The sequence below is a fragment of the Lampris incognitus genome, chromosome 8, assembly GCF_029633865.1.
Source record: "Lampris incognitus isolate fLamInc1 chromosome 8, fLamInc1.hap2, whole genome shotgun sequence".
Classification (NCBI taxonomy): domain Eukaryota; kingdom Metazoa; phylum Chordata; class Actinopteri; order Lampriformes; family Lampridae; genus Lampris; species Lampris incognitus.
Window position 1 is genome coordinate 24,256,669 of NC_079218.1, and position 23,654 is coordinate 24,280,322.

General features: G+C 47.9%; 1 protein-coding gene across 1 annotated transcript in view; it reads right to left on the minus strand.

The window, feature by feature from the left end:
• Nucleotides 1-23,654, minus strand: part of doc2b (double C2-like domains, beta) — a 131,143-nt gene that overhangs the window by 37,150 nt on the left and 70,339 nt on the right. The gene's annotated exons all lie outside the window — the stretch shown is intronic.

The following is a 23,654-nucleotide window of genomic DNA, read 5'->3' on the forward strand; positions in this document are numbered from 1 at the left end:
TGCTTAACAGAATGAGAAGATGGTACTGTGTTTCAAGTCACAGGTTAATAACATCTTATTTATTTGACTTTAATCAATTAGCTGGTGTGATTATTTGCTCGGTTGATGATAGTGTTCCAGATAATGAAGCGCTCAATGTTTGTTTTTTTACTCAAACAGTGGCTGAGTCATACAGGAAGAAGGAAGGATACTTTCGTGTGTGCGTGCGCGCACACACACACACACACACACACACACACACACACACACACACACACACCTATTTATGTATGAACATGCATGTAAATGCATACAAAACCTTGCACATGTACAATACATGTACAAAGATTATACAAGTATTTGAGAAGAGGAGAAAATTGATATTGCATGCCAATGTGGGCCCCTGACAGGTTAGGACTGCTATAGCTGATATTAGCAGTACTAATATTGTATCTTAGCAAATTTTACAAGACAAATAATGTCTGCTAACTGCCCCAACTGTCAAAGGTAACAAAAGTAATAACAACATAAAGTAGAGTTCCCACTCTTTAGATGTTTCCTAAATGATAGATGCTTTAGATGTTTCCTGGTGGAGGGGTTTGTGTGTCCCAGTGATCCAGGGAGCTGTGTTGTCGGGGACAATAGCCCCTGGTAGGGTTTCCCAAGACAAATTGGTCCCAGGTCCCAGGTCCCAGGAGCCAGACTAAGAGTGATCCCCAAGAAACCCAATGAAATTACACCAGCAGAGTTACAGCACCTCGCCCGGAAAAGGGAAACTGGGGCCCCCTCCTGGAGGCAGACCTGGGAAGGGAGCTCGCTGGGGAGTGTATGGTGGCCGGGCCCTGGCCCATGGGGCCCAGTCGTGCCCAGCCCAAAAAAACAACATGGACCCACCAACCCACGGACCCACCACACGCAGGGATGAGCATTGGGTTAGGGTGCAATGCAGGCCCGGCAGCATGCAAAGGCGGGGACCAGGGCATGCCAACTTCCGGCATTGCAGATTGGTCCTCGGGACGTTGAATGTCACCTCTCTGGGAGGGAAGGAGCCTGAGCTGGTGCAGGAGGTGGAGTAGTACCAACTAGATATAGTTGGGCTCACCTCCATACATAGCATGGGCTCTGGTACCAAATTCCTGGAGAGAGGTTGGACTCATTACTATTCCGAAGTTGGCCAAGGTGACAGGTGCCAGGCGGGTGAGGGGATACTCACAAGTCCCCGGTTGAGCGCTCCGTGTTGGAGTTCTCCCCGGGGAATGAGAGGGTCGCCTCTATACGACTGTGAGTCACTGGGGGGAAGGCTCTGGTTGTTGTGTGTGCTTATGCACCGAATAGCAGTTTAGAGTATCCGGCCTTCTTGGAGTCTGGGGGTGGTGTTCTGGATGGGGCTCCGCCTCAGGACTCTATAGTTCTGCTGGGGGACTTCAAGCACTCATGTGGGCAATGATAGAGAAACCTGGAGGGGCATGATTGGGAGGAATGGCCTGCCCGATTTGAACCCGAGCAGTGCCTTGTTATTGAACTTCTGTGGGAGTCATGGATTGGCCATAACAAACACCATGTTCGAACATAACGTAGTTCATAAGTGTACTTGGTACCAGAACACCTTAGGCCGAAGATCAATGATAGACTTTGTGGACATATCATCAGATCTGTGGCCGTATGTTTTGGACACTCGGGTGAAGAGAGGAGCAGAGCTGTCAACTGATCACCACCTGGTGGTGAGTTGGATTAGATGGCGAGGAAGGCTGCTGGACAGACCTGGCAAACCCAAACGTGTAGTGAGGGTGAACTGGGAATGTCTGGCAGAGGCCCCTGTCCATGACATCTTCAACTCCCACCTCCGGAAGAATTTCTTATGCATCCCGAGGGAGCTGGGGACATGGGAGTCCAAGTAGGCCATGTTCAAAGCCTCTATTGCAGATATGGCTGGCATGAGCTGTGGTCATAAAGTCATCGGTGCCTGTCTAGGCGGCAAACTAAGGACCTGCTGGTGGACACCGGCGGTGAGGGAAGCCGTCAGGCTGAAGAAGGAGGCCTTTCGGGCTTGGTTGGCCCAGAGGTCTCCTGAAGCAGCCGACAGGTACCGGGAGGCCAGAGGGGCTGTGGCTTCGGCAGTTGCGGAGGCAAAAACTCGGGTGTGGGAGGAGTTCGGCAAGGCTATGGAGGAGGACTTTCAGTTGGCCTCAAGGAAGCTCTGGAAACCATCCAGTGACTCAGGAACGGGAAGCAGGGCTTGACTCAGGCTTTGTTCAGCTGGGGTGGGCAACTGTTGACCCAGACTGGCGATGTTGTCAAGTGGTGGAAAGAACACTTTGAGGAGCTCCTGAACCCGGTTAACACATCCTCAGTGGAGGAGGAAGAGTCTGAAGACTCAGGGGAAGGCCCACCCATATCCCTGGCAGAGGTCTTTGAGGTAGTTAAGAAGCTCCTTGGTGGCAAGGCACCGGGTGTGGATGAGATTCGCCCTGAGATGCTGAAGGCTCTGGAAATTGTTGGGCTGTCTTGTTTGACATGCCTCTTCAGTGTCGCATGGAGGCCGGGGACAGTACCTGTGCAGTGGCAGACTGGGGTGGTGGTGCCCATATTTAAAAAGGGGGACCGGAGGGTGTGCTCCAATTATTGGGGCATCCCATTGCTCAGCCTCCCTGGGAAAGTCTACTCTAGGGTGATGGAAAGGAGGCTCCAACCGATTTTCGAACCTCGGATCCAGGAGGAACAATGCGGATTCCATCCTGGCCGTGGAACAATGGACCAACTCTTTGTGGAAGTGCTGAGGGGGGCATGGGAGTTTGACCAGCCAGTCTACATGTGTTTTGTGGACTTGGAGAAGGCTTACGACCGTGTACCCCAGGGCACTCTGTGGGGGATACTGTGGGAGTATGGGGTACTGGGGCAGTTGCTACAAGCCATCCGGTCCTTGTATAACCAAAGTGAGAGCTGTGTCCGCATTCTCGGTGCAAAGTCAAACACATTTTCGGTGGGTGTCAGACTCCGCCAAGGTTGTCCCTTGTCTCCGAAATCTGTTTGTGACATTCATGGACAGGATCTCAAGGCGCAGCCAAGGTGAGGAGTGTGTCTATTTTGGGAACCTCAGAATTGCATCTCTGCTCTTCGCAGATGATGTGGTTTTGTTGGCTTCATCAGAACGTGACCTCCAGTGCGCACTGGGGCGGTTTGCAGTTGAGTGTGAAATGGCTGGGATGAGAGTCAGCACCTCCAAGTCTGAGGCCATGGTTCTCTACCGGAAAATGGTAGATTGATCCTTCCGGGTTGGGGATGAGTTATTGCCTCAAGTGAAAAAGTTCAAGTATCACGGGGTCTTGTTCACAAGTGAGGGTAGGATGGATCAGGAGATTGACAGGTGGATTGGTGCAGCATCAGCAGTAATGCAGATGTTGTACTGGACCGTTGTGGTGAAGAGGGAGCTGAGCTGGAAGGCAAAGCTCTCAATTTACCAGTCAATCTTCATTCCAACCTTCATCTATGGTCATGAGCTTTGGGTAGTGACCGAAAGGGTGAGATCGTGGATACAAGCGGCTGAAATGAGTTTCCTCCATGGGGTGTCTGGGCTCAGCCTTTGAGATAGGGTGAGGAGCTCGGACATCGATAGGGAGCTCGGAGTAGTCGCTGCTCCTTCACGTCGAAAGGAGCCAGTTGATGTGGTTTGGGCATCTGATTAGGATACCTCCTGGGCGCCTTCCTTTGGAGGTTTTCCGGGCATGGCCAACTGGGAGGAGACCCAGAACTCGCTGGAGGGACTGCATGTGCAGTCTAGCCTGGGAATGCCTTGGGATCCCCCAGGAGGGCGTTGCTGGGGAGAGGGCAGTCTGGAGTGCCCTACTTAGCTTGCTGCCACCGCGACCCGACCCCGAAGAAGCGGCTGAAGATGAATGAATTAATAGATGTTTCCTACTGATGCGTGAAACCTTGTTTTTGTTTTGTATAATAGGTTATTTTCAGGATAGAAAGAAGAAAAGATCAGACTAATTAGACCATGGTGTCATAACAGTTACAGTAAAGTGCCCGTATAGATATCATGAACAAGTTTTTAATATGAAGGTACCACAAGAAGAATTCATGAAAAGACATGTTGCAGTCCTTAGCACAGAGAAGAAAAAGGCTTAACTTGTAGAAATTACATATCAATAAAGAGTACATATTATCTCTCTTCTACATGGTCATTAATACCTTGATTGCACTGTAGGATCAATGCATTAACCTTTACTTGTTTATCCACATCTGCTTATATCCAGTGACTTGCAAGAGTCAGCAATTAGCAGACAAAATCAAGATTAGGGTTGGGCATCAACAACCGGTTCTAATTCCAACATCCTGATTCCAAAGGAATCGTTAAGAAAGTCGATTTCGATTCTGCCTATCCGTTCCTAAATAAATTTCACTCGCGCTAGTTAGTTTCAGTTTCCGTGGCGGCGGCACGCAGCTTCCGTAGTTTCCGCCTCCGCAAGTTAAATGTGCGCCATCACGGACCAGAGGACGCGGCGGTCGAAAGTGTGGCTTCATTTTGCCTTGAAAAATGGAGGGCTGGCACAGTGCAACGCCTGTGGCAAAATTGTTTCGTGCAAGGGAGGATGCACGACAAATACGGCCAAACACCTTGGCCTACACGGTATACAAATTAACCAGTGTACCGTGTCTGACACGTTGCGCCGTTCTCCATCTCCTGCCTGCGTCCTCCTCAGCCAACCCCGAGCAAACAGCAAGCAGCACCTCGTCGCAACTGGGTAAGTGAAAATTAATAACGTTTGTCTTATTCGCAACAGCGAGACAGCAAACAACGTAGTATACATGAGCTAATTTCTATAAACTTCATGCAAATACTGAAATGTGACATTTTGTCGGCCAGTCAGCAATAAAACGATGGGGATCCTCGTTGCCAATTTGTGGTATCGTAGTAGATGTCAATAACGACAGCAGGTAATGTTTATAAAAGGTTTCCTGAGATCGCTAAGCATTCGATGTTGCGTTACATGCGTAGCCACCATTTTATATTCTCTTCTTCTTACTGTATTAACGTAGAACACACATTTCTTTACCCAGCAGTGCCTCCTAGCGGCGTTAAAAGATAGACATTACAGGACACAACACTGAACGCTCGCGTGTATAGCCTGAGAAGGCAGATGTGCTAATTTTTCTAAACAATAACTGTTTCTAATTAAGGGGTTTAATACCTGGTAGTCCGGACCAGGGGGTGACTGTGTCTTTATTTCTTCATGTATGAAAACAGTTGTTGTTAATGTAAATATAAGTATGAGACATTAACATGAATGATCCGTTCTTAAAACAATGGCTTGTATAAAGTTTTTTTTAAATAAAATTTTCTTTTGTGAAATAAGCATGTGACCTGTTTTGACCCCGCCTCTCAAAGAACCGGAATCGAGAATCGCTAAGAACCGGAATCGGAATCATTAAAATCCAAATGATCCTCAACCCTATTCGAGAGTCACCAGTAGACATCATAGAGGAGTAAATATTAATCATATTGTAGTCACAAGTTACATCAAGTTGCAAAGTAGATGGACAATGCCATATATCACTATCATCGTTGGGGTCACTCGGGGTCGAGTATGACTGTCCTTACTCTGGGTCCCTCTGGGTCCTCAGGTGGATGTAGAGGCCAATCCTGGAGCTGCGTAATGGGAGGATGCCTGCGTGCAATAGCTTTTTACGTGAAGTGGCTGATGCACCCGCAGCCACCACACGGTACTTGGCAGGGGGGGTGGCCAGAGTCCAATGGCATGGGAGAACCAAGAATATTGGGGACCACCCTCTGTTGCAACCATCATTCTCCTTCACTGCGGTTGTGACCTGGAGACATCTTTCGCCAGTTCTGCCGTTGAGGTCTTTGTTGGATCGTGCTTCATCTGGAACCTCCAGTTTCGGTGACCCTACCAGGAGCCAAGCTCTGGACGGCATAGATCTTGGGATCATTAGTACATGCAAGCTTCTCCACCACAGCAAGGTGACGATCCAGGAGAAGATATCACTATCACAGTCACCTCACTACCATGAGTGAATATCATATCAAGTACAGGCGGTACAAGGGCACAATAATGATAACAATAATATACCCTGGTAATACTGGTGTCTAAGTAAGTAAGGGGATGACAGCAATAGCAGACACCAGTAATAAAAATAAGTGATTCATCTACTACTACTACTTTCGGCTGCTCCCGTTAGGGGTCACCACATTTCCGTTTCCATTTCTTCCTGTCTTCCTCTGTCACACCAATCACCTGCATGTCTTCCCTCACCACATCCATAAACCTCCTCTTTGGCCTTCCTCTTTTCCTGTTCCCTGGCAGCTCCATATTCAGTATTCTTCTCCCAATATACCCAGCATCTCTCCTCCACACATGTCCAAGCCATCTCAATCTTGCCTCTCTTGCTTTGTGTCCAAACCGTCCAACCTGAGCGGTCCCTCTAATATAATCGTTCCTAATCCTGTCCTTCTTCGTTACTCCCAGTGAAAATCTTAGCATCTTCAACTCTGCCACCTCCAGCTCCACCTCCTGTCTTTTCGTCAGTGCCACTGTCTCCAAACCATATAACATAGCTGGTCTCACAACCATCTTGTGAACCTTCCCTTTAACTCTTGCTGGTACCCTTCTGTCGCAAATCACTCCTGACACTCTTCTCCACCCACTCCACCCTGCCTGCACTCTCTTCCTCACCTCTCTTCTGCACTCCCCGTTACTTTGGACAGTTGACCCCAAGTATTTAAACTCAAATGCCTTTGTCAACTCCACTCCTTGCATCCTGACCATTCCACTGTCCTCCCTTTCATTCACGCATAGGTATTCCATCTTGCTCCTACTGACTTTCATTCCTCTTCTCTCCAGTGCATACCTCCACCTCTCCAGGCTCTCCTCAACCTGCACCCTACTCTCATTACAGATCACAATGTCATCCGAGAACATCATCGTCCATGGAGACTCCTGCCTGATCTTGTCCGTCAACCTGTCCATCACCATTGCAAACAAGAAAGGGCTCAGAGCCTATCCTTGATGTAATCCCACCTCCACCTTGAACCCATCTGTAATTCCAACCACACACCTCACCATTGTCACACTTCCCTCATACATATCCTGCACCACTCCTACATACTTCTCTGCAACTCCTGACTTCCTCATACAATACCACACCTCCTCTCTCGGCACCCTGTCATATGCTTTCTCTAAATCTACGAAGACACAATGCAACTCTTTCTGGCCTTCTCTATACTTCTCAATCAACATTCTCAAAGCAAACATCGCATCTGTGGTACTCTTTCGTGGCATGAAACCATACTGCTGCTCGCTGATCATCACCTCTCCTCTTAACTTAGCTTCTATTACTCTTTCCCAAATCTTCATGCTGTGGCTGATCAACTTTATACCTCTGTAGTTGTTACAGTTCTGCACATCGCCCTTGTTCTTGAAAATCGGTACCAGTATGCTTCTTCTCCACTCCTCAGGCATCCTCTCACTTTCCAAGATTGTGTTACACAATCTAGTTAAAAACTCCACTGCCATCTCTCCTAAACATCTCCATGCCTCCACAGGTAGTATGTCATCAGGACCAACTGCCTTTCCACTTATCCTCTTCATAGCTGCCCTCACTTCCCCCTTGTTAATCCACGGAACTTCCTGATTCACTGTCCCTACATCATCCAACCTTCTCTCTCTCTCTCTCATTTTCTTTATTCATCAGCCCCTCAAAGTACTCCTTCCACCTTCTTAGCACACTCTCCTCGCTTGTCAGCACATTTCCATCTCTATCCTTGATCGCCCTAACTTGCTGCACATCCTTTGCAGCTCGGTCCCTCTGTCTAGCCAATCGGTACAAGTCATTTTCTCCTTCCTTAGTGTCTAACCTGTCATACAACTCACCATACGCCTTTTCCTTTGCCTTTGCCACCTCTCTCTTCACTTTACGCTGCATCTCCTTGTACTCCTGTCTACTTTCTTTATCTCTCTGACTATCCCACTTCTTCTTTGCCAACCTTTTCTTCTGTATACTTTGCTGTACTTCCTCATTCCACCACCAAGTCTCCTTGTCTTCCTTCCTCTGTCCTGATGACACACCAAGTACCTTCCTAGCTGTCTCCCTCACTATTTCTGCAGGGGTTGCCCAGCCATCTGGCAACTCTTCACTACCACCCAGTGCCTGTCTTAACTCCTGCCTGAAGTCCACACAACAGTCTTCCTTCAACTTCCACCATTTGATCTTCGGCTGTGTCTTCACTCGCTTCCTCTACTTGGTCTCCAAAGTCATCCTACAGACCACCATCCGATGCTGCCTAGCTACGTTTTCCCCTGTCACCACCTTGCAGTCTCCAATCCCTTCTACATAGGATATAGTCCACCTGTGTGCACTTTCCTCCACTCTTGTACGTCACCCTGTGTTCCTCCCTCTTCTTGAAATATGTATTCACCACAGCCATTTCCATTCTTTTCGCAAAATCGACCACCATCTGTCCTTCCACATTTCTCTCCTTGACACCATACCTTCCCATCACCTCCTCATCATCTCTGTTCCCTTCACCAACATGTCCACTGAAGTCCGCTCCAATCACCACTCTCTCCTCCTTGGGTACCCTCTCCACCACGTTGTCCAACTCACTCCAGAATTCTTCTTTTTTGTCCATCTCACACCCAACTTGCGGGGCATATGCGCTGATAACATTCAGCAATACACCTTCAATTTCCAGCTTCATACTCATCACTCTGTCTGACACTCTCTTCACCTCCAGCACGCTCTTGACATACTCTTCCTTCAGAATTACCCCTACCCCATTTCTCCTCCCATTCACACCATGGTAGAAGAGTTTTAACCCACCTCCGATACTCCTGGCCTTACTCCCCTTCCACCTGATCTCTTGCACACACAGTATGCCTACCTTTCTTCTTTCCATCATGTCAGCCAGCTCTCTCCCTTTACCAGTCATAGTGCCAACATTCAAAGTTCCAACTCTCACCTCCACACGCCTACCCTTCCTCCTCTCTAGCTGCCTCTGGGCATGCCTTCCCCCTCTCCTTCTCCTTTGCCCAACAGTAATAAGAATAAGTGATTCATATGAGCTGGAAAATGTCACTACTCATTTTAAGAATCACACTTGGAGACAATTTAAGAATTAAGGCAGGAATGGAAGAGGAAAGTCTTTAGGCTTTTTGTGAAGGAAGTGAGTCAGTAGCTCTGATGGAGACCGGGAGTTCATTCCACTATTTTGGGGCTGTTCTCGTGAGCAACACAGAGCTTGGGACGACTAATGAAGCCATAGCAAATAGTGACAATGAGTTATCCTTAGAGTAATAGCTGAGGATAACTTATTGTCACTATTAGGTGGCATGGTGGCCCAGTGGTTAGCGCTGTCCCCTCACAGCAAGAAGGTCCTTGGTTCAAACCCCAGGGTTGTCCAACCTTGGGGGTCATCCCAGGTCATCCTCTGTGTGGAGTTTGCATGTTCCTCCCGTGTCTGCGGTGGGTTTTCTCCGGGTGCTCCGGTTTCCCCCACCATCAGAAAGACATGCACGTTAGGGTTAGTACTCCTGTCTGTGCGTCTGACCGAGGCATGGCAAGACAAACTGGAGTTGGTCCCCGAGCGCTGCACGGCGTCTGCCCACCGCTCCTAGCTACACAGCTAGGGTGGCTTAAATGCAGAGAAGAATTTCCCTTTGGGGATCAATAGAGTATATATATAAAAAAAGAAATGCTATGATTGGTCGAATAGGACTTCAGTAGTAGCTTGATGAACACTTCATACAGTGTATTGTCAATCTGCAATATTTTCACTTTGATTAAATGAACATAAATTAATTGTGAATATAGATTTCTTGTCAGGGCTATGGTGAATTTTGCTCTATTGTTGTTTTTTAAAATTTATTTCTAATTTGTCCCTTTTTCTCCCAATTTAGTGGCCAATCGATCCCCATTTTAGTTCAAACACCCACCCTCGTACTGCATGCATTCGCCAACTGCATCTCTCTGGCCGGCAGTCTCGAAGGAGACGCCTTGCCACTTCCGTGACAAGGCAATTCCAGGCCAAACCACTGCTTTTTCCAACACACACAGAGACGCATTCATGTGATGAACACAAGCCGACTCCGCCCCCCCCACCCAAAGACAGCGTTGCCTATTATTGCTGCTTCATTGAGTCCGGCCATAGTCGGATCTGACTAGACCGGGGCGCGAACCCCGGTCCCCAGTGGGCAACTGCATCGACACAAAGTCGATGCTTAGACCGCTAAACCACCACGGAACGAATTTTGCTCTATTATATCAGTGCAATCAAATTAATCTCATTCCATCTTGCATTGTTTTATCATTGTGAGGTGCAGTATGACATCATTCGAGTGTATACAGGATGATTAGGGTAAAGCAATCTTGGAGACTGTCATAATTTCTAAACATTTCACCTACGTTTTAGCTAATGCCAGGTCACCTCATCACCCTAACCCAAGCTACAATTACTGGGCATTCACACTTGTCCACTTTATCCCAGAAGGACTTGACTTGATACCATAGTATAACAACAATCAGAAAGAGTGCCTTGCACTTGCCAGCGGTTATTCATTAGCTCAATTTTATGAACAGCAATTCATCACAGTACCGAAACAGTCTGCTGGACTCATCACGATGTTGTGCCATCCAGATACGCTCACCAGCTTTCACACTTAAAGAAGTGGACGGCATCGTACTGATATGGATGCATTACATTGTGTTAAAGTAGTATGAAGCTATTATACATTGGGATTTCTAACCACTTTTTCTTCCCTTAAAATCAACCTGACCTTATTTATACAGTTACTATTGCTATGCAAACTGAAAAAGTGCTTATATTATTATCACCTGTGGATGCAAAGTGACAATTAGATAACAGCACTCCCCAATTGTATTCTACAGATTTATTGTCTTGCTTCAGCTTTTTTACTTAAGAGTAGAAATCTGTTTGTTTTTTTTAAAGTTATAATGATGCCTGTACTGCACTTCACTTCTGTAGCAACTGCTTATTAATCACAGCATGTGTAGCAATACTCTCGTTCTGTTCTCTTCACTACTTTTTATGTCCTCATTGTAAATTAAATTGATTTGGAGGCATTACTACTACCCGTTGACAATAAGACATAAGGACAAAATGAGTACATCAGGTTAGCTGTTACTTCATCTTAGCTTAAATTTACTGCCCAGATGTAAATACCACAAGTGACTCTTAAAAAGCTGTGGCCGTTCCAATGGGTGGCACCTGCCACCCCCAAAAAAGGCCTTACCGCCCTATTTGTAGGCAATATTTTTTTAAAAATGGTGTTGAAAGTTCATGATATTTCTCCATAGTTTGTGTAAAGTTCTTTACTCACCATGTTAAAATTCACTTTGCCCCCCCAGAATAAAGAAAAAAAAAAGAAGGTTGCGTCCGCCACCCGACCCGGGAAAATCCACTAATCAATGTCACCGTTATTTCATCTCAGCTCAATCCTTGCGTGCCCGTTGACTTTCCGTAGTCCACTAATGCTACTCCTGCTGGCGCTCAGTGACAGGTGAGGTGTTTTCATTAGTTTATTGTTGCTCTATGTCTTAAATATTTTTACAAGCGTTTGACGGTGTGAAATATGCATGATAGCATTCAATTGCATGTCTCATGCTCAATGCTCGAGAGTTTGTGTTAAATAGAAATTATGAAATCTGCAACAGCAGTGGTTGACTGTTCATAGCCAGCTCATAGCCTAGCTACAGCTCATTGCTTATCTCATAACGGGCGGCATGGTGGTGCAGTGGTTAGCTCTGTCGCCTCATAGCAAGAAGGTCCTGGGTTCAAACCTCGGGGTTGTCCAACCTTGGGGGTCATCCCAGGTCGTCCTCTGTGTGGAGTTGGCATGTTCTCCCCGTGTCTGCGGTGGGTTTTCTCCAGACGCCCCGGTTTCCCCCACCATCAAAAAAGGCATGCATGTTAGGGTTAATACTCTTGTCTGTGCCCTTGATGGAGGCATGGCAAGACGAGCTGGAGTTGGTCCCCGGGTGCTGTACTAGCGGCTGCCACTGCTCTTAGCTACACAGCTAGGATGGGTTAAATGCAGAGAGGAGTTTCTCTACAGGGATCAATAAAGTATCTCAAAATCAAAAAATGAAGAAAAAAAAAAGAGACTTGTACCCAATACAATGTATGGCATGGTTTCAACCTACAAAATTATTTCCAAGGCGCATGCGCAACTGTTGCTGTGGACTATGCGTGGCCAATTGCGGTCACTCACTCACCCATGGACGACCTGAGAGGGGCGTTTAGTAGGACGTGCTCGCAACTATTCATGCACAGCACAGGCGCGCAGTGGGTCTGGATGGTTTTGTTTGTTTTTCATCTTGAATACTGGAGGCCAGAATAGGAGATATTTGAAAAAATTGAAAAGGAAGGAGAAAAGTTATGGCAGTGCCAGCTTTTTCCAAACAAAAAAAGCAAAGCGTACATGATGTTAGAAATATATGCAATTCAATACTTTGTGCGTGTGTGCGTGTGTGTGCACGAGTGCAGGGGGGGGTGAAGGGATGGGAGGATTGATCATTATTGCTGTATTATTGTTCTATGTACTTGCAGTGTATTTCTTTTTTCTTGTGTACATTAGACTTTATATTGAATCTCTATATCTGTGACTTGTGTAGTGTATTTTTACTGTGATGTATAGTTTCCATTTTCAAGTGATGCTGCTGCAGACTGCAAATTCCCCTAGGGGATAATAACAAGCTGTCTGTCTGTCTGTCTGTCTGTCTGTCTGTCTGTCTGTAAAAGGACTCAAAAATGTTTTGGCGAAAAAAACTGTAATTGTGAGTCTTTACTGCAGGTGTGACAAAATATATAAATATTATCTTGGATAATTGTTTAAAGTTCTTTTAGAAATAAATAGGACTAGGTTAAGTGTTCAACACAAAAGTTAATGTTATGCCATCTCATTATTATGTGATTCACATGCATAAAAAAGAAATCGCCAGAATGCAGGAAATGAAGTCTCTGAAATTCAAAATTGTCTGGGGGAGATAACCTCTGCACCCCGCCCCCCCCCCAAAAGCTGGAACCTCATGCCACCCCGTTTGCCACCCCAGGTAAAACTTGTTAAAACGCCACTATTAAGCAGTATTGAGACAGTAAATCTGAAGCAAAATGGAACCATGAATATAAAGCTAGTAAGCTTGATACACTTATAACAGAAAGGGATCTTTGCTTTCTGGCCTGAATCGTCACAGCACACAGAATCAGTTGCTTGATTAGATACTTAAATTTGACTCAAATCTCTGTTTTTATGAAGATTTTAAAGTCAGCATGGAACATATAAATGTCTAGTGCAGGTGAGTTCACAAAACGTAACTTTTAAAGAAATCATATCCGCTAAATTTGTGACTTCATTATTTTGTTTACTGCTTTGTTTCAGAATTGACTGATCAGATTTTTGTGTGTAATTTCTAAATCATAAATGGATGTGGCTAAGATTTATATCTCTGACCCTTTAACTCTCCATGGGCAGAGTCCAACTCCTGCAGATTCTCATGCAGGGGCCTTCTGGTATGTTCCTGTACTCTATATTTAAAACTAAATCGAACACTTGCTGTCAGGAGGCCTACCTTTTTAACATGCTCACCAGTGTTGAATTTGAGCAAGATTTAAGCACAAACATAGACATCTATTATACATGGAATGTAGTTTTGAGTTTTCAAGCAATGTACCTTAAACATAAAGCTTTCCATTAAAATCAAAGTGGCAAAGGAACTTGAAAGTTCAGCCCATCAGTATGCCCGATCCCGAATGTCGAAAATGAAAATGAAATTGCTGCAACGATCTTTGAAAGGCTCCCTGAGAGTTAGCGTCAGCCTTCATTCGATGTGCATTCAGAGATTTGTACTTATGTTTGATATTCTTTGTAGAACTCAAGCAGCTGTACTGAAAGCTTATTTTCAAATGAATGTGCTGCTGAGCTGTCTGTATGCATGCTGCAGAATGAGGTGAGAAAGTCTATCGGACAAAAATCTAATTCCACCACTGCCTCCCTGGGTTCAACTGCTACCTCCTCAAATAATGGCATTATTGTGGTTTATTATACAATGCAATAAACCATATGTAATATTGGATGTTTGAGTCTGGCTCATTGGGGAGCCGTTTTAAGTTTCCTCAACCATACGGTCCCTTAGACTGATGCTCCTCCCAGCACAATGTCTGTTGCTACAATTCCTCGGCCCTGTGATCCCCAGTAACAGATAGCACCCAATGCTCTCTTTGTCTCATGTTCTCTCAGTCAAATCAGCACATAAAACATCTATTTCTTTTGCCCTCTGAAATATAATTGTGCCATTTGCAGCAGTTTGGCCTCTGGCTAGCACTGTCATAAACAAAATGAGCACCCCCAAACTGTTTAGCTGCCAGTACTTCATGTCCAGGGTTTCTTTTTATCAGGGCCACACTCGCTATAAATTGAGCTCTTGTTTTTGTCTCAGAAAAATACTTTCATTATTCCAGAGGACCCAAGTATGAACAACCTTTGGCTATTTTCGAAAAAACATTTCACTGTAAATATATGAAATTAGAAATTGTCTAGTTGTGGGTAATATGTATATCGGTCAACTTTGTCTTCTGTAATTACGATGAGCGTGAACAAGTTTTCAGCAGCTTATACTGTATTCTTATTGATAAGAGCCTGAAAGCAAATGCAAATGTTCTTCCACTGTATTAGAGAAAGAAAAACAAAATTCCATCCCTTTGTGATCAGAGTTTAAGCCGAACTCATGACCTCTTCAGTGTTTCTAATGAGGCACTGAGACCAATATCAGTCGGATGAAAATTATTTTATCTAGATTTACTGGGAGGAAAATGCAAAGGCAGTTTAGGACTCATAATGAGTCACCAGCCAAAAAACAAAACAAAAACCAAGCCACATATTATGATGGAGCGTTTTACTTCATGGGCCATTTAAGTGATGATAGAATAATCTTTGGTGAGAAGACGGCCGAGCAAATGAACTTGTATTCCTCTGGAAGCATTCCTTTGGTTAATAATAGATTTGCTTATAGGGTTAAAATTACCCGAGCAGCCAACAGCCTTATAAACCACTTGATTTATAATATCTGTTGATTTACAAATATTGAAAGCATCAAACTCACAACACTTGCTTGCTAAGTAAATGACAAAAAAATGCATACATGAGCTCATTCTCCATTGAAAATCTGCCCACACCTGCAGTGTATGTTTGACTTTTTGAATGTTTTATAACTGGGGGCTATCATTACTCAGTACAGAAATGAACTGATTGTGCCTTTATATTCTCGGCTGTCCTACTGCAAGGGTTTCACATCAGCTTTCAGCAAAACCAAACTAAATAAGCCCCCTCTTGACGGTAAATGCGGATGTGGGTTCATCCATTATAATAGATTTTAACACTATGATAAAGCGCTTTGGCTGGGCGAAGCAGAAGGAGAGGAGGAAGGCATGTCCAGAGACAGCGGGAGAGGAGGAAGGGTAGGCATGTGGAGGTGAGAGTCGGAACATTGAATGTTGGCACTATGACTGGTAAAGGGAGAGAGCTGGCTGATGTGATGGAAAGAAGAAAGGTTGGTATACTATGTGTGCAAGAGACCAGGTGGAAGGGGAGTGAGGCCATGAGCATTGGAGGTGGGTTCAAACTCTTCTACCATGGTGCGAATGGGAGGAGAAATGGGGTATGGGTAATTCTGAAGGAAGAGTACGTCAAGAGTGCTGGAGGTGACGAGAGTGTCGGACAGAGTGATGAGTATGAAGCTGGAAATCGAAGGTGTATTGATGAATATTATCAGCGCATATGCCCCGCAAGTTGGTTTTGAGATGGAAGAGAAAGAAGAATTCTGAAGTGAGTTGGATGAAGTGGTGGAGAGTGTACCCAAGGAGGAGAGAGTGGTGATTGGAGCGGACTTCAGTGGGCATGTTGGTGAAGGGAACGGAGGTGATGAGGAGGTGATGGGTAGGTATGGTGTCAAGGAGAGAAATGTGGATATGGGCAGATGGTGGTCGATTTTGTGAAAACGATGGAAATGGCTGTGGTGAATTCATATTTCAAGAAGAGGGAGGAACACATGGTGATGTACAAGAGTGGAGGAAAGTGCACACAGGTGGACTATATCTTATGTAGAAGGCACAATCTGAAAGGGATTGGAGACTGCAAGGTGGTGACGGGAGAACGTAGCTAGGCAGCATCAGATGGTTGTCTGTAGGATGACTTTGGAGACCAAGAGGGAGCAAGTGACTGTTTTGTGGAGTTCAGAGAGGAGTTAAGATAGGCACTGGGTGAGAGTGAAGAGTTGCTGGATGGCTGGGCAACCACTGCAGAAATAGTGAGGGAGACAGCTAGGAAGGTACTTGGTGTGTCATCAGGACAGAGGAAGGAAGACAAGGAGCCTTGGTGGTGGAATGAGGAAGTACAGCAAAGTATACAGAGGAAGAGGTTGGCAAAGAAGTGGGATAGTCGGAGAGATGAAGAAAGTATACAGGAGTACAAGGAGCTGCAGCGTGAAGTGAAGAGAGAGGTGGCAAAAGAAAAGGCATATGGTGAGTTGTATAAGAGGTTAGACACTAAGGAAGGAGAAAAGGACTTGTACTGACTGGCTAGACAGAGGGACCAAGCTGGGAAGGATGTGCAGCTGACATGGTCACTGGCCAGAGGATCAGCAGCCAACAGGTGACATTTCCCTATCGGCCTGCAATCAGCCAGTATGAGTGGCACCTGCATACTGGTTGGCCTGTGATTAGGGGCACCTGTCATGGTCTGTGATTTGGGCTCACCATCTCCTGATTGGTGCTTTGGTTCACCTTTGCCCAGTCTCCTTGATGGGCTGGTGATGAGGCGCACCTGTGCTGGGGATTATTTGACTAGGTGCTTTGCAAACATACGGCGTCGAGTTTTGGAAAAGCTTCACGTTGGTCTGCGGAAGCCCGTTTCTCCTGAACCCTCATCTGTGTGAGAGAGTGTTTTGCTGTGTTTTTGTATTTTGTTTGTTCGAGTTAGCTTTATTGCCTGCCCTGTTTGGCAGTGTTTTTTTTTGTCATTGTGTGTTTTTTCTGAAGACCATTAAAGTGACTTCGTACTTTACGAATTGCCTCTGCTTCTTCTCTGCAATTGGGTCCAAACACACTGCGTTACAGCAGCAGGTTAGAGCGATCAAGGATAGAGATGGAAATGTGCTGACAGCTGAGAAGGTGGAAGGAGTACTCTGAGGGGCTGATAAATGAAGAAAATGAGCGAGAGAGAAGGTTGGATGATGTGGGGATAGTGAATCAGGAAGTGCAGTGGATTAGCAAGGAAGGAGTAAGGGCAGCTATGAAGAGGATGAGTGGAAAGGCAGTTGGTCCTGATGACATACCTGTGGAGGCATGGAGATGTTTAGGAGAGATGGCAGTGGAGTTTTTAACTAGATTGTTTAACACAATCTTGGAAAGTGAAAGGATGCCTGAGGAGTGGAGAAGAAGCATACTGGTACCGATTTTCAAGAATAAGGTTAATGTGCAGAACTGTAGCAACTGCAGAGGTATAAAGTTGGTTAGCCACAGCATGACGATATGGGAAAGAGTAATAGAAGGTAGGTTAAGAGGAGAGCTGATGATTAGCGAGCAGCAGTATGGTTTCATGCCACGAAAGAGTACCACAGATGCGATGTTTGCTTTGAGAATGTTGATTGAGAAGTATAGAGAAGGCCAGAAGGAGTTACATTGTGTCTTTGTTAATTTAGAGAAAGCATATGACAGGGTGCTGAGAGAGGAGGTGTGGTATTGTATGAGGAAGTCAGGAGTTGCAGAGAAGTACGTAGGAGTGGTGCAGGATACGTATGAGGGAAGTGTGACAATGGTGTGGTGTACAGTTGGAGTGACAGATGGGTTCAAGGTGGAGGTGGGATTACATCAAGGATTGGCTCTGAGCCCTTTCTTGTTTGCACTGGTGATGGACAGGTTGACGGACGAGATCAGGCAGTAGTCTCCATGGACTATGATGTTTGCGGATAACATTGTGATCTGTAGCGAGAGTAGGGTGCAGGTTGAGGAGAGCCTGGAGCATTGGAGGTATGTAATGGAGAGAAGAGGAATGAAAGTCAGTAGGAGCAAGACGAAAATACCTATGCGTGAATGAGAGGGAGGATAGTGGAATGGTCAGTATGCAAGGAGTAGAGGTGACGAAGGCATTTGAGTTTAAATACTTGCGGTCGATTGTCCAAAGTAACGGGAGTGCAGAAGAGAGGTGATGAAGAGAGTGCAGGCAGGGTGGAGTGGGTGGAGAAGAGTGTCAGGAGTGATTTGTGACAGAAAGGTACCAGCAAGAGTTAAAGAGAAGGTTTACAAGATGGTTGTGAGACCAACTATGTTATATGGTTTGGAGACAGTGGCACTGATGAAAAGACAGGAGGCAGAGCTGGGGGTGGGAGAGTTGAAGATGCTAAGATTTTTATTGGGAGTGACAAAGAAGGACTGGATTAGGAATGATTATATTAGAGGTACAGCTCAGGTTGGACGGTTTGGAGACAAAGCAAGAGAGGAAAGATTTAGATGGCTTGGACATATTTGGAGGAGAGATGCTGGGTATATTGGGAGAAGGATGCTGAATATGGAGCTGCCAGGGAAGAGGAGAAGAGGAAGGCCAAAGAGGAGGTTTATGGATGTGGTGAGGGAAGACATGCAGGTGGCTGGTGTGACAGAGGAAGACGCAGAAGACAGGAAGAAATGGAAACGGATGATCCGCTGTGGCCACCGAGGGTGGTGTGGCAGCCGCTACGCCTGGCGTTGACTGTTTTTGGTGTCGTCATGTGGAGAGCTAGGAGGTTTGTTGAAGGTGTCTGGCTGGGAGAGCTGGCGCTGGATTGGCTGGGGGAGCCTGGTGTGCTGCCTCCGGTGAGCCCAAGGACCATGGCCCTGCCTGGAGCTGCGCCTGAAGAGGAAACACCGAGGGCAATCTGACAGGATGCGGAAGCGGGGCAGGCTAAGCTAACTGCTAGCCTATGCAGATGGCAGTTCTGACAGTCATCCTGGCTGGCGTTCACTCTCTTGAACAGTGAATTTTAATTTTTTTTTGTTGATATGTTGGATATGTGATGGCTTGGCGGCCTGTCCAGGGTGTCTCCCCGCCTGCCGCCCAATGACTGCTGGAATAGGCTCCAGCATCCCTGCGACCCTGAGAGCAGGAGAAGTGGTTCAGATAATGGATGGATGGATGTGTTTTTGTAATTCTTTTTTTTTTTTGTAATTTGGATATATGTGTTCTTGTAGGTTTTAGATATGTCTTTGTCTTTGTGTTGCACTGTTATGGCCTGGGGGAAATGATAAGCCCACAGAAAATAAATGTTCTTGATTTTAAGCAGGTGGCATTGGGGCAGGCTTCAACTTTGCCAATCAAATCAGCTCCTTGTTATATGTGCACACTGGGTCATCAATGATGCATCGAGTTATACCATTGTTCTATTGTGCTGCAAACATTGTGTTAGTTATTGCATTGTTCTATTGTGCTGCAATCATTGTGTTATGACATGATTGGTATTGAATTGTGTTGCTCCGTGTGTGTGTGTTGTGAATGCAAAGTAAACAGATGTTTTGTTGATGCTACGAATGATGGTGTTATGGAGGATAGATTCACCAGGGGCTGCTGCTCCTTTAAGGGAGACGTTCAGATTTATGACGTAGGCATGGTTTAGAGTCTCCCAGGAGGTGGAACCATGTTTTCGACAGCCTAGCCATTAGCTTGTTGCCACGAGAGATTGTGCTGTATCGGTGTTGTTTTGTGTGGCGAGTAAACAGGATTAACTCGACTCGATCACTCCGTCTCCTCATTCCTGCACTCCCACATTGGTGACCCCACACGTTGACAATGAGCATGTCAACCCAAAACGGTGACAACACCGCTCCGGCTCCGGGTAATGCTAACGGTGTGGCTCATGTTAGCGCTAGCATCTCAGCAGCAACAGTGAAGTTGCCCTAGTTTTGGCAGCACAGTCCCTGGCCATTGTTTCAGCACATTGAAGCCCAGTTCGAGCTGGTAGGAATAACATGGGACGTTACAAGGCATTTCCATGTGGTGGCGGCGTTAGATGCCCAGACGACGGCCCGAGCTATGGGGCTACTGGAAGCCCCCCCGGCTGTGGGGAAAATACGGCGCACTCCAGGCATTCTTTTTGCAGCTCTTCCAGTTGTCAGAGATTGAGAAGGCGGATCGCCTATTATCACTCAACGGACTCGGCGATGGCAAACCTTCCGAGCTGCTGGAGAAGATGTTGGCCATTTTGGGCTTGGCGGATCCCTCCTTCATTTTCACCTTTATTTCTCTACAGCAGCTCCCGGCGCCTGTGCGCACAGCGCTAGCCAGCTTCCCCCTCTCCTCCATCAAAGACTACCGTGCTCTGGGTGCAGAAGCGGACAGGATTTTCCTCACCATCGGCAGCAGTTCGTTCATGCGATGCTCCCCGCCTAGACCTTGTCCCGCCTCTGGAGGACGCAGCGGGCACCGTGGCTGCGGTGGCTGCTCGCCATCAGCATGACAGCGGGCTGTGTTATTACCACAACAGGTTTGGTGCCAGGGCCGAGCAGTGTCTCCCACCATCCAGCTTCAGCGTCCAGGGAAACGCCAGGGCCAGCGCTTAATAGCGGCTATGAGTGCCGGCGAGAACAGCAAGCTGTTGTTTATCAAGGACGCCATATCTGGCCGGCGGCTGCTGGTCGATTCGGGCTCTCAGCATAGCATCCTGCCTGCATCGGCTGCGGACACCATGGCCGGCGGACAAGGCCCCTCCGATGGATGCTGTGAATGGCACACCCATACGTACCTACGGCATCAGGTATGTGGAGGTGTGTTGCGGCGGGCAGCGTTTCGGCTGGGACTTTGTTATGGCTGCGGTGTCGGTTACCCTCCTGGGCACGGACTTCCTGTACGCCTTCAGGCTGCTGGTGGATGTTATGAACTGTTGCTTGATCGATGCTGTCTCTTTTGCTACATAACCGTGCACACTGGGAGGTGCAGGGACGCTTGGCCTGTCAAACATGCTCGCCGCCAGAGATACATATCAACGCCTGCTTGCAGAGTTCCCTGACCTCACCACACCGACGTTCTCATCAGCGGTGGCCAAGCACGGCGTAGACTACCATATTGCCACCGACGGCCCGCCAGCGCCTCGACTCTGCTAAGCTCGCAATCATCAGGGGGGAGTTTGGCACCATGGAACACCTCGGCATCTTGCGCCGCTCGGACAGCCCATGGGCCTCCCCCATGGACATGGTTTCTAAGGCTGACGGCGGTTGGTGCCCCTGCGACAATTTTCGTTGCCTGAACAATACCACAACCCCCGACCGGTACCCCGTCCTACGCATACAGGACCTCTCCGCCCATCTGGCGGGGGCCACCTTCTTTTCCAAAGTGGATTTGGTGCGGGGCTGCCACCAGGTACCGGTCCACCCTCGGGACGTGCCCAAGACAGTGGTCATCACGCCGTTTGGACTCTTCGAGTTCCTGCGGATGCCCTTCGGCCTCAAGGGGGCAGCGCAGATGGTCCACCGGCTGATGGACTCTGTGCTACGGGATATGCCGTTCTTGTTTGTTTACTTGGACGACATTCTCATGGCCAGTGTGTCTGCGGAGGAGCACCTGAGGCACCTCTGGCCGTTGTTCGAGCAGCTCAGTGCGCATGGACTCATAGTCAACCCAGCCAAGTGCCAGTTTGGCCTGTCGTCCATCATCTTCCTCGGCCACTGCATCTCCCCACAGGGAGCCGTTCCTCATCCCGCCAGAGTAGACTCCGTCGCCCGTTTCCCATGCCCCCCGCACTGTGAAGTCCCTGCCGGAGTTCCATGTCAGAGTTTACCACGGACATCCGGCACGTGGCTGACAAGGACAACTTGGTCGCCGACTGACTCTCCGGGAGGGTGGCAGGGTCCGTTCACTTGGGACTCGATTACACTGTCATGACTGCAGACCAAGCCGCTGATGCGGATAGCCAGGCCTATCGGACGGCCGCTACAGGACTGCAGATGGAGAATGTGGTGTTTGATAGCACTAACGCCACGCTCCTCTGCGACGTTTCCATGGGCAAGCCCCGCCCCATGGTGCCCACTGGCTGGCAGCACCATGTTTTTGACGTTATCCATGGCCTTTCCCACCCGGGTGTGAATGTGTCCACTAAGCTGGTGGGGGTCAAGTTCATCTGGCCCGGCCTCAGGAAGGACGTCAAGATCTGGGCTGACTCCTACGTGGTGTGTCAGCATTCCAAGGTACACCGTCATACCAAAGCCCCCTTGGCGCCATTCCTTGTGCCCGAGAGGTGTTTCGATCATGTGACTGAGGACCTGGTGGGCCCCTGCCCCCTCCCACGGGTTCACTCACCTTCGCACCATGGTGGACAGGACCACCAGGTGGCTGGAAGCTGTTCCCCTGTCATCGACCATGTCTACTGAGGTGGCCCAGGTGTTCATTGGGTCCTGGGTGGCCTGTTTTGGCACACCGGCTGACCTCACCTCTGACGGGCCCGCAGTTCACATCCAAGCTCTGGACTGCAGTCGCGGAGGGGCTGGGGGTGAAGCTCCACCGTACCATGGCGTACAACCCGCAGGGCAATGGATTTTGTGAGCAGTTTCATCGGTCTATGAAGGCCGCTCTTCGTGCCAGCCTCACGGACAGCAACTGTGTCGACCGCCTCCTGTGGGTCATGCTCCGCCTTCGCTCTGCCACCAAGGAAAACCTCCAGTCCTCATCTGCCGAGTTGGTGAATGGCCAGCCGCTGCGTGTCCTGCAGGAGTTTCTCCCGGACGCTGTGGCCCCCTGGTCTGCAGCTTCTCATTGGGCTGTGGCCCGGGACGGTGTCAATGCTTTCGCTCCAATCCCTACATCTCACCACTGCCTCCCTCAGTCCTACGTCCCCAAGAATCTGCTGTCGGCCAGGTATGACTTCATCTGCCACGACAGCCACCGTACCCCCCTGCAGCCCCCCTACGACGGGCCCTTCCGCGTCCTGGAAGCGGGGCCTAAGAACTTTGTGGTGGACATGGGGTGCAAGCCGGAGAGGGTCTCAGTGGACTGTCTCAAGCCTGCCCATTTGGACCTGGGTGGGCCGGTCGAACTGGCCCTGCCCCCGTGGCATGGACGCCCCTCTTCTTGGGCCCCCAGCCCAGCCTCGGCCCCTACCAGGGCTCCTGCTCTGCCCCCGCCCCTGCCCCCACACCCCTTCAGTGCAGCCATTTTGGCTGCCTGGTCCACCCCCGAGACGTTGACTGTTTCACTGGAGACTGTTCACCTGTTGGCTGTTTGTGTTTCATTGAGTACTGTTGTGTTACATTACTGTTTTGCATTTTTTCATGATGGTGAATTCTGGGGGGGCCTGTGTGGTGAGACACAATGGAGGAGGATAGATCCACCAGGGGCTGCTGCTCCTTTAAGGAAGACGTTCAGAGTTATGACATAGGCACGGTTTAGAGTTTCCCAGGAGGTGGAACCATGTTTTCGACAGCCTAGCCATTAGCTTGTTGCCACGAGAGATTGTGCTGTATTGGTGTTGTTTTGTGTGGCGAGTAAAAGGAATTAACTTGACTCGATCTCTCCGTCTCCTCATTCCTGCACTCCCACAGTGTTATCCTTTCAAACACTTTTCTTACACCCTTTACATGCACTGTGGTGCAGCGCATTTTAATATTTGCGATGGGTGAAGAGGGA